A 12,246-nucleotide genomic window follows, 5' to 3' on the forward strand; every position below is an offset into this window, starting at 1 on the left:
TAAAATTGGGAATTTAGCATCACAACAGGAGGGGATACTGGAGGAAAGGGCATTGTAACTTACCAGCCTGGGGTCCTGGTTCCTGCTGTAGCACCATGTCCTCCTGGAGTTGTTGTCAGAGGTTTCTGCAAAGTGGACCTCTGGGTAAAGGTGTAGAATAAATTGCTCTTCACCCTCTGTGTTTTCTAGGAGAGTCTTCATGGTCCCTGCTGCTTCCTATTGGACAATGAGGCCAGCTCCTTTTATCAGGGCAGTGTGAGACACTTCAGGCTCAGTACTGCTGGCTCTTGACAGCATCCAGTCAAGCTCCTAGTAGAAGAGGCATGTGTGATGAGCCCTCCTGGTCTGACTGATTCTTTCACCTTTCTGTATAGGAGCCTTAGGCTCTTCAACTGTTCCTGGCACTGGGACAGAGCCTGCTGAATGCTCATCAGATCCAGCCTTCATAACATTTCCTGGTACACATGAAATTTCCTGCTGCTTCAGCTGAAATCATGGAGGACAATGTACTCCACCCAGATGTTGATCAGCACCCAGGTATTCTTGATGTGACAGGCAGCTGCTTTTGGAGCTGTATCCATTGTCACCTGTATTCATCTGTAAGGAGTGCAACAGAAAGCTGTACTGATGTGGTTAGTGCAGCACGCTACTACTGGTGAAAATAAGGGACAGGACCTATATAGATTGTGTAAGGGTCAGGAAGAAAAGAGTTCAGTGCATTGTGGGAATGGGGCTAGAGCACTATTGAAACTGGACACCTGGGACCTGCCCCTTACTCCAAGAACAGACTGGACTAACTCTCCAGTCTGTATGGCCTGCAAAACTAGACAAATTAATAATAATAAGTAAATATGTGAAAAAAAATCATGACATTCTTATATATTAAGACACACACACACACACAAGTGAATTATTCATCGAGCTCTAAATACTGGGTGAAGAATGAACATAAGGTATTAAAAAAACCTCACAAAATTCACTGAATAAATGATCGCTGAACACTACATAACCAGCTTTAATTCTTACTTTTCTTTTTGTTCTCGGCCTCTCTCAATCATTCCTGAACACGTATGTGTGCATCTTGTATGTTCTTCTTAAAGGACCATTACCTCCCAAGTGAGTAATATCCCACACTATCATTACAGAACAACAACTATAAACATGCGAACATTAGCCTCAATATTTATGCTAATATTTAACATGTCTTACTAATTACTGCTCCTTTCAATCTGTTTAAGGCAATTTCTGGAACATTTTAAGATAGACTACATCTTCTGGTATTCAAACAACCCCCCAATGTCCCCAAGTTCATAATCAGAAGCAAGCTCCCCACAGATCAGGACACGCCAACTCAAAGTGGCACCAGACCTTGGTAGAACAACAGATGCAAAACCTACAGACATATCTCCACTGCTGCAGTGATCAACACCCCCCCCACAACACACCTTTCAAGATCTATGGATCTTATACATACTATCATTACATATGGTGTACTTCATCCGGTTCACTAAATGTCCCAATAGCAACTTTGTGGGTGAAAGCAGACAATCGCTACACTCAAATGAATTCTCATTGGAAAATGATAAAAGACAAACACCCTATTACCTGTGGGTGAATACTTTTCACAAAACAATTGCTCTGTATCTGACCTTTCGATCCTGACCCTCAAAGAAAACATGAACAACACTTTCAAAAGATGAACATAACTTTGGTAGACACTAAAAATCATGGACTGAATAGAGACGTTGGATTTATTTACACTAATCTATAACCCACTAGTAATGCCCCACCCACCCACCCACCCACACAGCTGTTTCCCACTCCCCCTTCCTTTCCTTTGTGTGACTGGGGAGTTGTTAATGGGCCACTTCACCTTGAATGGTCCCTTGAGATGTGTGTTAACTACTTATGCTAAACAATCTGGTCAACCTTGTATTTAGCTGTGACACTCTAAGGTCATGTCTATATGTGCAGGATGCAGTGGCGCAGCTGTACCGGTATAGCAGTGCCGCTGCAGCCCGTGGTGAAGATGCTCTGTGCCAACAGTAGTGCTCTCCTGGTGGCATAAAAAACCTACCTCCACGAGTGGCATCAGCTATGTCATCAGGAGAAGCTCTCCTGCCGACATAGCGCTGGGCACACGAATGCTTACATCAGTGTAACTTATGTCGCTCAGGAGCATGTAATATTCACACCTCTCAGTGACATAAGTTTTGCCAGCATAGGTTATAGTGTAAACATAGCCTAAGTAAGGTCTCCTGTATGCCACAGACTTATATCGTTTGAACTGCATCATTCAGGGGTGTGAAAAATCCACACCCCTGAGTGACATAGTTATACTGACCTAACCCCCTGCATAGACAGCGTGATGTTGGTGGGAAAGCTTCTCCTGCTGACATAGCTACTGCCTCTCAGGGAGGTAGATTAACTCTGCTGATAGGAAATTATCCCCTGTTGGCTTAAAGAGTCTTCATTAAAACTGTGCATCTGCACCAATGGAATATTTTAAGTGCACACTTGCCTGAAGTTTCCCAGACGTGAAGAAGATCTCTAGGTAAACTCAAAATCTTGTCACTCTCACCAACAGAAGTTGGTCCAATAAGCCACCTACCTCACCTGTCTTTTCTCTCTAATAGGCTGGAACTGACAGGACTACAACAACACTACATACATAGCCATGGTCAATTAAAAATGTGAGGATGTTTAACATGAAACAAATACGACAGCTTTTTAATAAACATAGGTCTGAAGACTAGTGCTGGGAGAGGAACAAAAAGATATGGGGTAGCGATGAGATAAACTTAAACTTAAGTTTTGGAGTTTAAATTCATTTTGCATAAATTTCTGAACATTTGGATATTCTTGAATCTGCAAAATTAGTGGAGAAATCTTGGGGCAACAGGATTCTTGAAATAATTCCAGCTTTCTAATTTTGTTTTCTTCTCTCTTTTCCAGATTATTTTTAAAGTCATTCTTTTATGCTCTATGCTTTTTCTAGGCTTTCCATCACTCTACAATTATTGTGACTAATTCTTTTTTATAATATGGGTTATCTATGTTGAAATAACTAAATACATAATACAAATGAACCATGGCCTTAGAAAAGAACTGGAAGAAAAGAATTTCTGAGTTCTAATCCTTCTCTGACTCTGATTTGTTGCCAGTATTGGGTTTAATTCCACGCTTTGCCTAATTCTTCTTGTATGACCTTTTGGCAAATCAAATAGTCTCTCTGTGGTTTTGGTCCCCATATATAATATGTATGTCTCAGCTTTTCCTTTTATAAACTGGGAATAATGGTGCTTCCCTACCTCATCAGGGTATTGTAAGAATTCATTAATTAATATGTGTAAAGTGTTTTGAAAATGAAAAGTGTCAAGCATTGTTAATATACTAATTACAGCAAATTATTAGATTAATTTGGCAAATTGCCAGCTGCATGAGTTGTTCCTGTAACACTGTGCTTATAATCTATTTCAGCAAGTGGTAATGCTACTTATTTAACCATCCATATGGATCATTTTTGAGCAACATAAGACATTCCCCTTGACCATCATTGCCCAGCAGTGATACAATATACTAATTATACGGCACTCCCAGTTTTCATCGGCCTCTGGCATAAGTTACCTGAGAATGGAAAGTAGGTTACCAACTGCTCCTGGCAGTGCTGATTTTGATTAATAAGTCACTGGGCCAAAACTGATGTTTTTATATTAGTCATTTCGATTTTTGTCCATAAAAATGTAATGTGATATTTCTATTGTGGTTTGTTTTCTTCAGAAAAAACATTTGATCACAGTTATTTGTAATGGTAAAAAATAAAACACCCCAGAAAAGTCGACTTTAACCTGTGATTATGTCATACTAACAAGCTCAGCATCTACGTTTTTCATTTACAATCAAACGCTTAGCACATCCTGTCTATGTTTTGTAGTTGTTTTCACCCCTTCCCTATTAAACACTCCATTAAACTCTGAACCTGCATTGACTTTATCCTCAGTCAAATGCATGATAATTCTGACCTGCTACTACAGCAAACCTATAGATATTCGAATGAGAAGAAAAAGGTAACGAGGTTTTTAATGAAAACATAGCATAACTTGAAACCTTTACCTCTCACACCAAAAGACAGATACCATTGCAGGTTATGAATATTCTTTTGCCGTGGGCCTGATCCTGCCATCAAGCTGCCATCTATGGTACCTTTGACTTCAACTGGTGTTCCACAGGCAGAATAACAGAATTGGAATCTCAGCCGTGGAGGGAGCCACATGTTGTTATTGTGCAACAAGAAGCTAAAAAACCCAACCACCACAATAATTCTGAAAGTGATCCATAGCTCAAGGGTGAAATCCCAGCCCCAGTGAAATGGCAAAACTCTGATTCACTTGAATAAGGCCAGAATTTCCTCCCCACCTCCAAGAGCTGAAACAAAATCAGGAAAAATCAGGAGAGAGGTGCCACCTCGGCGACTCAAAGTTTAAAGAAACACTGAGCAAAAGTGAGAAACCCAGCTTGCTACTCACGCACAGTCCAGGAACAAGAGGAAGCTCATCAGATAGATCAATAGATAAAGTCAGAAAATATTTTAAACCACCCTATTTGTTTTAGCAGTAAAAGAATACAATGAAGTTTGAACAAGCAAGGACAAAATAAGTTGCTTGTGCATATATACAAACATGCACATTCACCAAGCAATACAACCTAAGGAAACAGATCACTAAACAGATGGCGGAGGCCTGAGCAAAGCTGGAGAAAGACAAGGTATTCAAGCGAAATGAACAGACCTTGTGATATGTCCAAGCTCAAATAGACTCAGTGATACAGTGAGGCAAAAATACTTAGTGAAAGCATGCAATGAACTCCAGATAGTTCTCCTGACCCTGAGGCTGCTTACTACTGTTGTCACAGCTTTGGTTGAATGGGTTTTGTTTTGAACCTTAAACATAAGTTCAGCCAAGAAATGGAGGTTAGAAATGCACTAAGATGATAGCTTTTCAGATATAGCTCTGACAGGAACAGGCTGACCTAATATGTTGGTAAAAGAAAGTAAAAGTTGCTTGCAGTTTCGAAAGAACTCAATTACCTTATAGCTGAGTTCACTTGATTGTACAAACCAAAGTGATTTCTAACAGAAAATTAACTTTCAGGTAAAGACTTTGAGAATGTATGAATTAGTCATATCAATGGACTTAGATCAGGTTCATTTTAGGTAAAGATCTGAAGAACAGGAAAGGACTTCCTTTGTCCTATAAATGGTATGGGCTCCTCTGGAAATACCTATTCTTCATCTCCCTCGTTTGTACGATTTTTATTCATTCTCCATTTTCTTTCACAAGGTCTCTCATAATTTTAAAGTAACAAGAAAGACAGAGAATGGAAGGGCTTGGGCATTTTCCTCAAATCAATTCAATTGAACATCTCTGCATCACCACATAGTTATAGTCCGTCTCTCTCATTCTCTGTCTCCAAAAAAATGGCTAGCTGTCCTCTACTTTCATTCATAATTGCTTTGCTTACTTAATATGACACACTAATCCCATGTGTTACAACTTTAAATGAAATAGTTAAAATTTAAATAACTAATGTAATTTAAGTTAATCATTTATATATTATGTGTTCAGGTTTCCTAAACTTTCACTAGGCTGTATGGTAAGTATGCATATTCATTCATAAGTATGAATATTTCTAGTCAGTCGTTTAGAAGCTTCCCTTCTCATGTGAGAATAAGTGATCTCTTTAGCCTTTCCTCATAAAAAGGTATTTATAAACCTGGAAGCAAGCTCCTGCTGCATTGAAGTTAATGGCAACATTCTCATTTTCAAGCCCTCCTCTATGGGGACATGCAGAGATAATTTAAAGCATGCCTGCATTTGCAAGAAAAGAGTCCAGAAAGTATTGTTTTGAGGAGTCTTATGATTTCAAACAAGATACACTGATTTATAAAATTCTGCAATGTCACCACTGTAAACCCAAATATTTTGATATGCTCTAGTTATTGATATAATATAGCAAGATTGGAAATGTAACAAAAAAAAAATTCTTCCAGGCCAATTGTCATTATAGCTGTGTAAAATATTCAAACAAATTAATAATATTTGAAATTTGCCTAATTGTGAGCCTCTTTGCTAAATGTGAAAGTTTGCATGCCAAATTTGTTCTTGTTAGCAGTGGGGGAGGTTTAGGTTGGATATTAGGAAAAACTTTTTCACTAGGAGGGTGGTAAAACACAGGAATGCGATACCTAGGGAGGTGGTAGCATCTCCTTCCTTAGAAGTTTTTAAGGTCAGGCTTGACAAAGCCCTGGCTGGGATGATTTAGTTGGGGATTGGTCCTGCTTTGAGCAGGGGGTTGGACTAGATGACCTCCTGAGGTCCCTTCCAACCCTGATATTCTATGATTCTATGAAAAATATCTTTGAAATTGGAATAACAATTTGGAGCTATTACATATCCATGGACATTTTAATGCAGTTTTTCATAGGCATCTTGAGTTTTGAGCCAGGACTTGTCAGGAGATGAAATGTACATGGCATTTCTTCTGTTTCCCTGATTGATTAAGCGATGAGAAGTTTGTAAAACTTGATTTTTAAGGTCCAAAAGAGTAGTAATCCAAATTAGATAGTAGAGTGGGGGGTTAATTATTGTGTTCTTGTACTTTAAAAATTTCAAGCTTTTCATTTTGCACAAAGTGTGCTTTTTTAGTAATAATCTTGTAAGAGTATAAGGGATTTTTATAAATACATGCTTATGGAATGAACCACCAAGCATAGGGATTATGTTTTATTTAACAAAGTCCTCATGGTTTTCCTCCTCTGTTTCCCCCTTAACACATAATATTTTGCAGGGTTTGAGAAAAATCACAACAATCCTGCTTTCACCCTTTTCTGTGTCACTGTTGAGGTACAGAGGTAGAGCCATATAGAGAATCTTGCACAGATGCTGCCTATTTACAGGTACATCTTCTGTGGCTAAAGAAAGGAGTTCAATTTCCATCTTGTTACACAGCAATTCAAGTTTATTCAAACAAATAAAACATCTATTACTACTTTAAAGGCACTTTTATTGTAGAAAAATATCTTCTTATGCATGCAGTACTGTTCATCTACTGTACCTTTAATAGTAATAATCTTGTAAATGGTATAGTGGTACTACTTCTATCCATGCCTTATTATTTAAAAATCTTATTTTAGCATGAAAACTTCTTGAAAAAAGATATGCATAATACATTATGAACAAGCTGAAGAAATCTCTCATGATTTCCAGCATCAAAGGTCATCTATTCTTATGAGATTTTTTTGACCTTTAAATTAATTTTCTATTTTATGAATTTTTATGAATTACTTAGTAGTGTGGAAGAGTGCTTAGATCACTGTATTTTGAGTTAATTTAAAAAAATTAATGTCCATAAAACATTAGTAAATATTAACCTAAGGAATTATTTTGTTTGTAGTGCATATTTAATACAAGTCAGAGCTGGAGATGTGGCTCATTGAGATTACCTGTTACTTGGATAGTCAGAAATAGAGACATGGCTAATATTTGTTAGGAGAGCAATACATTTACCAAATTGCAAACAGATTGAGTACCTATAACACTACTTTTTTGTTAAACTAAGCATAAATGTGAATAAAAGGAAAAATGTAAAAAACACTGTCATGATCACAAAAAAACCAACAACCCCACAATGCAAAAGAACTTATCTTAACTATGCAACCCAGGATTCAAAGCATGGTAAGGAGGAGAACAAACCACAAATCCTGTTATCTAAGAAATTGCAGAGACTAGACTGTATTGAGTGCTAATTAATGTACTTGTGCTACAAGTACAAGGCAAAGGTGTGCATTTATCAGCGTTAATGTTTTTCATTGTCTGAAGTGTTTTAATGCATTTACAAAATGAGCATGTAATTTTTTAAAGGTGATATTTGAACTTTTGCCCCAGTTTTTATGTGACTGCTGCCAACCAGACTCTATAGGTGAAACTGAGGGTAGAATATAGGAACAGACTTATTATTTATTGCATAAGAGGGATTCCTTCTCCAAGTATGGCCTATGTCTGGTCCATACACAGCTCACAATATCAACAGTTCTCCTGCTGGTAATAGCTCATCTTAAGTGATCACTCTCCTTACACCCATGTGTATGATAACACCCATTTTTTCATGTTCTGTGTGTATATAAATCTCCTTACTGTATTTTCCACTGAATGCATCCGATGAAGTGAGCTGTAGCTCACGAAAGCTTATGCTCAAATAAATTGGTTAGTCTCTAAGGTGTCACTAGTACTCCTTTTCTTTTTGCGAATACAGACTAACACGGCTGCTACTCTGAAATATCAACAGTTGTTTACTGTTTGTGCTTGGATGCAAAACTCATTGACTTAAATTGCAGTTGGATCTGGCCCTGTGACAGTCAGCTGTTTATAGGAAATATAACTACCTTGGTATTATAAAAGATTTATTATGAAAATGAATGCTGCCTTATAAGAACTCAGAAGCTGATGAGCAATATGCCACAGATTACTGTTGCATTTACTGTAGATTCAACATTTTAAAAGGATAAAGGGCTGGATTTTCTCTCACATGGGTTTTACACTAGTCTATCTCAATTGATTTTAATAGGGTTATTCTTGATTTATTACAGTTAAATCAGGCCCAGCATTTTTCAGTTTTTAAAAATTCATTCATATGAAGAATGCACTGAATTGGGGATTGTGTGTGTGTGTGTGTGTGTATCCACACACACACTGCAAAACCTGCACTTTCCAGCACCATCAAGACAATGAACTTCAGACATTCCTATTGAAAACAGGACAATAATTAAAATAAAAATTCAAATTACAGATGTTGGAACTAGTACACCTATCTCTCCTCTAAATTAGACTCTCAGTGCAATATGATCCCTCATCAAAGAAATAGGTTTTAAAAGATATAAAACTCCCCCGCCCTTTTTTTAAAATGACTATTTTGTGAAGACAGAAAAGGAACTGCACCCAGGACTAGGAGGTTTTATGACAAAGAGATGGCTGAATGAAAATATAAAAAAATAGACTGCATGCGAAGGAGTTCTTTTCTCTTAAAATGAGATCATTATTGTTCAATTCTTCCAGCTTTAGATCTATTCTTGAAGTGTATGTCTTCTTTAAAAAATTCAAAAGGCATTTCATGAATCTGTAACAAAAGCAAAGTTTAAAAAATTAGACTCTCTCAAATGAGCATCACAAACATGCTTTAATCATGAAGGAGGCAAACTACTGAAGAGAAAAATGCAAGAAAGGCCCACAATAAAATTGAAAATAAACTAACAAACAAAACGATATTCTAAGAGGGGAAAAAAGGCCATCAGAAATGAAAACTAAAATGTGGCAAAGGAATAGAGATTGAAGATAAATATATTTAAACCCGTGGGATGAGATGACAGAAATTCAAAACATAATGAGTCATGAGCGTCCTTAAATGCTTGTTAGAAGTTCTCGATGGAAGAGTTGAGAAAATCCTGTGTATAAAATAATGAACTGAAAAACAGAAACTTTAAAGCAGCCTTCACTGTTGTGAAGAATTCTCCCACTCTGCCAGAGATCTGTCTGCTTTCCTAGTTTTCATGGGGTGATATAGTTTCCAAAAAGGTAATAAAGTATGGCTTCTATTCAGCAAACTTCAAGCTCATTTACTATGATGGAATCTAAGGATGTCTCACTTTAATCACATGTGATCCAATAGAAGTGAAGTCCCAGTAAAGTTAACTCAAGGTGAGTGTAACTACTTTGCTGACTCAAACCCTTATCCTTCTGAGTCTTTTCCTCTTTTTATTTGTTTCCATCAGTTCTATATAGTTTTCCATATTTTCTCCATTAAATAATACATACAAGATGTGCTAAATGTGATCATCATATACTCACCTTCTACTTTCTTATATTTATTCAGAATGCCTATCTTTAAATACTGTAAAAACTGCAAGAGATTAATTTCGTCTAATTTTGTTCATTTTCAGTCATCCTAGGAACTCTTTTTCATATAATTCAGCACCAGTTGTAACTCTAAGGCTGAAAGCAACCTTTTCCACTGAGTAATAGTGTCTGAACCTGTGTAGAGAGTGAACAAATCTCCTTAGCCTACAAAAAGGCATCATAGACCTTTAAAAAAAAAAAGTTAAAATAGATGCTCCCAATAAGACTTTCTACAGTGCCATATTTTACCATATAAAATTGAAGTAATGGAAACAAGGTCAAGGACCTCAATAGCTACCTAGAGAAAGTATACTCATCTGTAATAATAGCTGTTACAAAATCACTGCAAAAGGCTCAGCTAGTAGCACATATTTTTTCCATTATATTGTATTTGCATTTATATTGCATGTTTTATATACTGTGTCTTGAAAGTACTTTTAAGTGAATTTCCTGCACAGGATAGATACAAGTTGTGACTGTCATATCTTTGGTATTAGGGCAAATGTATTAATCCCAATAAAAGTAATATTCAGTGAGCACATGAGTGACCCATATTTATTGTGGCTATCTATATTTGAAACATGCTAAGTATCTTTAATATACTACTAGCAGCTAAAGTACTTGGAGGTCAGATGTTTTATCCACAGAGAGTGAGAAGTTTTCTGTTTTGTACTGACTACAGACAGTTCTTTGTACCTTTAATTAAAAATATAACACCCATAATTCTTTATAAAACCAGTCTATATTAAACTTTCCTTATTAACTTTTGTGACTTCACCCAAATAAAGGTAATTTTTATCCCAGATTTTCCCTGTCCTTGAAAGTTACCAAACAAAACCCAATACATCACAACCTTTCTGCCCTTTCATTCTACCATATCTAGATTTATCATTCTGTCTTTTGGCACATGTATGAAAGATTCAGCAGTCCTGGATTTGCAAACAGCTCCAGGGTTACTCTGCAAAGACAATTTTAAAGTGAATCACTACCTTGGTTTCAGATCTCTGATCTTGAGACGTTACAAGGCATCAGTGACCTAATATACAATTCAAAACTTTCTCTTCACTCACATTTTTCACAAGACAAGTTTGATAATTCGGGTCTGACTTTATCTGGTTAAAAAGGTCTTTATTACAGTACCTCTAGAAAGTGAATCAGTTACACAGGAACAAAGTTGAGGCAATATAATTTATCATTACAGTAAGACACACATGATGATATAATGGTCATATTATATAAGTAGTATGGATTTAAAGTCCGTACAACAATTCAAATACCTCAGCTCAGTGTCCAGCTATGATGTGAATGTGAGAAGTAGCATGAAGAGCACTTGGTGCAAGCTGAAGGACTTCTCTGCAATAAGAATATGCTAACTAAACTAAAGAGAAAAGTTTAAGATCATGATTAGGCCAACCATGATATACAGTTGAGAATGCTGATGTGACGTTTCCCAGGGTTGTGAGGCACCTAGCTACTACCTTCTCTTGGAGAGAAGAAGTCTTGTCTATGCCTTCCTGGAGTCAGCTTCCCACTACACCAGACACAGGCAACACAAGCGTTACCTTGTAGGCCTTGTTCTCTTTATATAGATTAGCAATAGGCACACTCGAAGCACCGAGTCCTCCAATCATTTCCCTGTATCTTCCAGCCAGTGTTTCACTGAACATTATCCTAAGGAATAGTATATCAGCTAAATTCCTTCCATGTTTACTTTGGTTATGTCTATACTGCAATCATGGTGTGTGACTGCAGCTCATGCAGACATACCCAAGATAGCTTTACTTTAGCTAGCTTGGGTACCAGAGCAGTGAAGCCATAGCAGCACTGGTTTCAGACATGGCTTTACTGCTCTGGTTCCTGAGCTAGCTAGATTATAATTATGGGGTATGACTGCAGCTTGTGTAGACATTCCTGAACTAATTTTAATGTAACACAGATTAGTTTTACCTCTAAATGTACCCTTCTGCCTTTATCATAGTAACATTTTGGTAGTTCATGTTTTAATACACCTTAATGTAAGGAATTCTGGACTGTTTTCAATCATTTTTATGTGAAGGTTACTTTGTTTATTTTCTGTCTTGACCGATCCTTCTCAACATTGGAAAACAACCACAGTATTTGTTATGAAGTCCAGCCCATGTATGTGGAAAGCTCTCAGTAAATGTAGGTAATAATTTTTGTATACTTCACTTTACCATACTTCTTCTAAGTATCATACAGGCATTAATTCATGAATTTATCATCACAATACTACTTTGTGGTAGATAAATATTACCCTTATTTGTTTTGCAGATGTGGA

General features: G+C 36.9%; 1 long non-coding RNA gene across 1 annotated transcript in view; it reads right to left on the reverse strand.

Annotated features, from left to right (window-relative positions):
• The window catches only part of LOC122465587, a 134,776-nt gene that overhangs the window by 1,204 nt on the left and 121,326 nt on the right, over window positions 1–12,246 (reverse strand). The window contains exon 2 of the long non-coding RNA XR_006290530.1: window positions 64–597. This is a non-coding gene — a long non-coding RNA (uncharacterized LOC122465587). The remainder of the gene's footprint in view (window positions 1–63; window positions 598–12,246) is intronic.

The sequence above is a fragment of the Chelonia mydas genome, chromosome 4 (assembly GCF_015237465.2).
Source record: "Chelonia mydas isolate rCheMyd1 chromosome 4, rCheMyd1.pri.v2, whole genome shotgun sequence".
In the NCBI taxonomy this organism is placed as follows: domain Eukaryota; kingdom Metazoa; phylum Chordata; order Testudines; family Cheloniidae; genus Chelonia; species Chelonia mydas.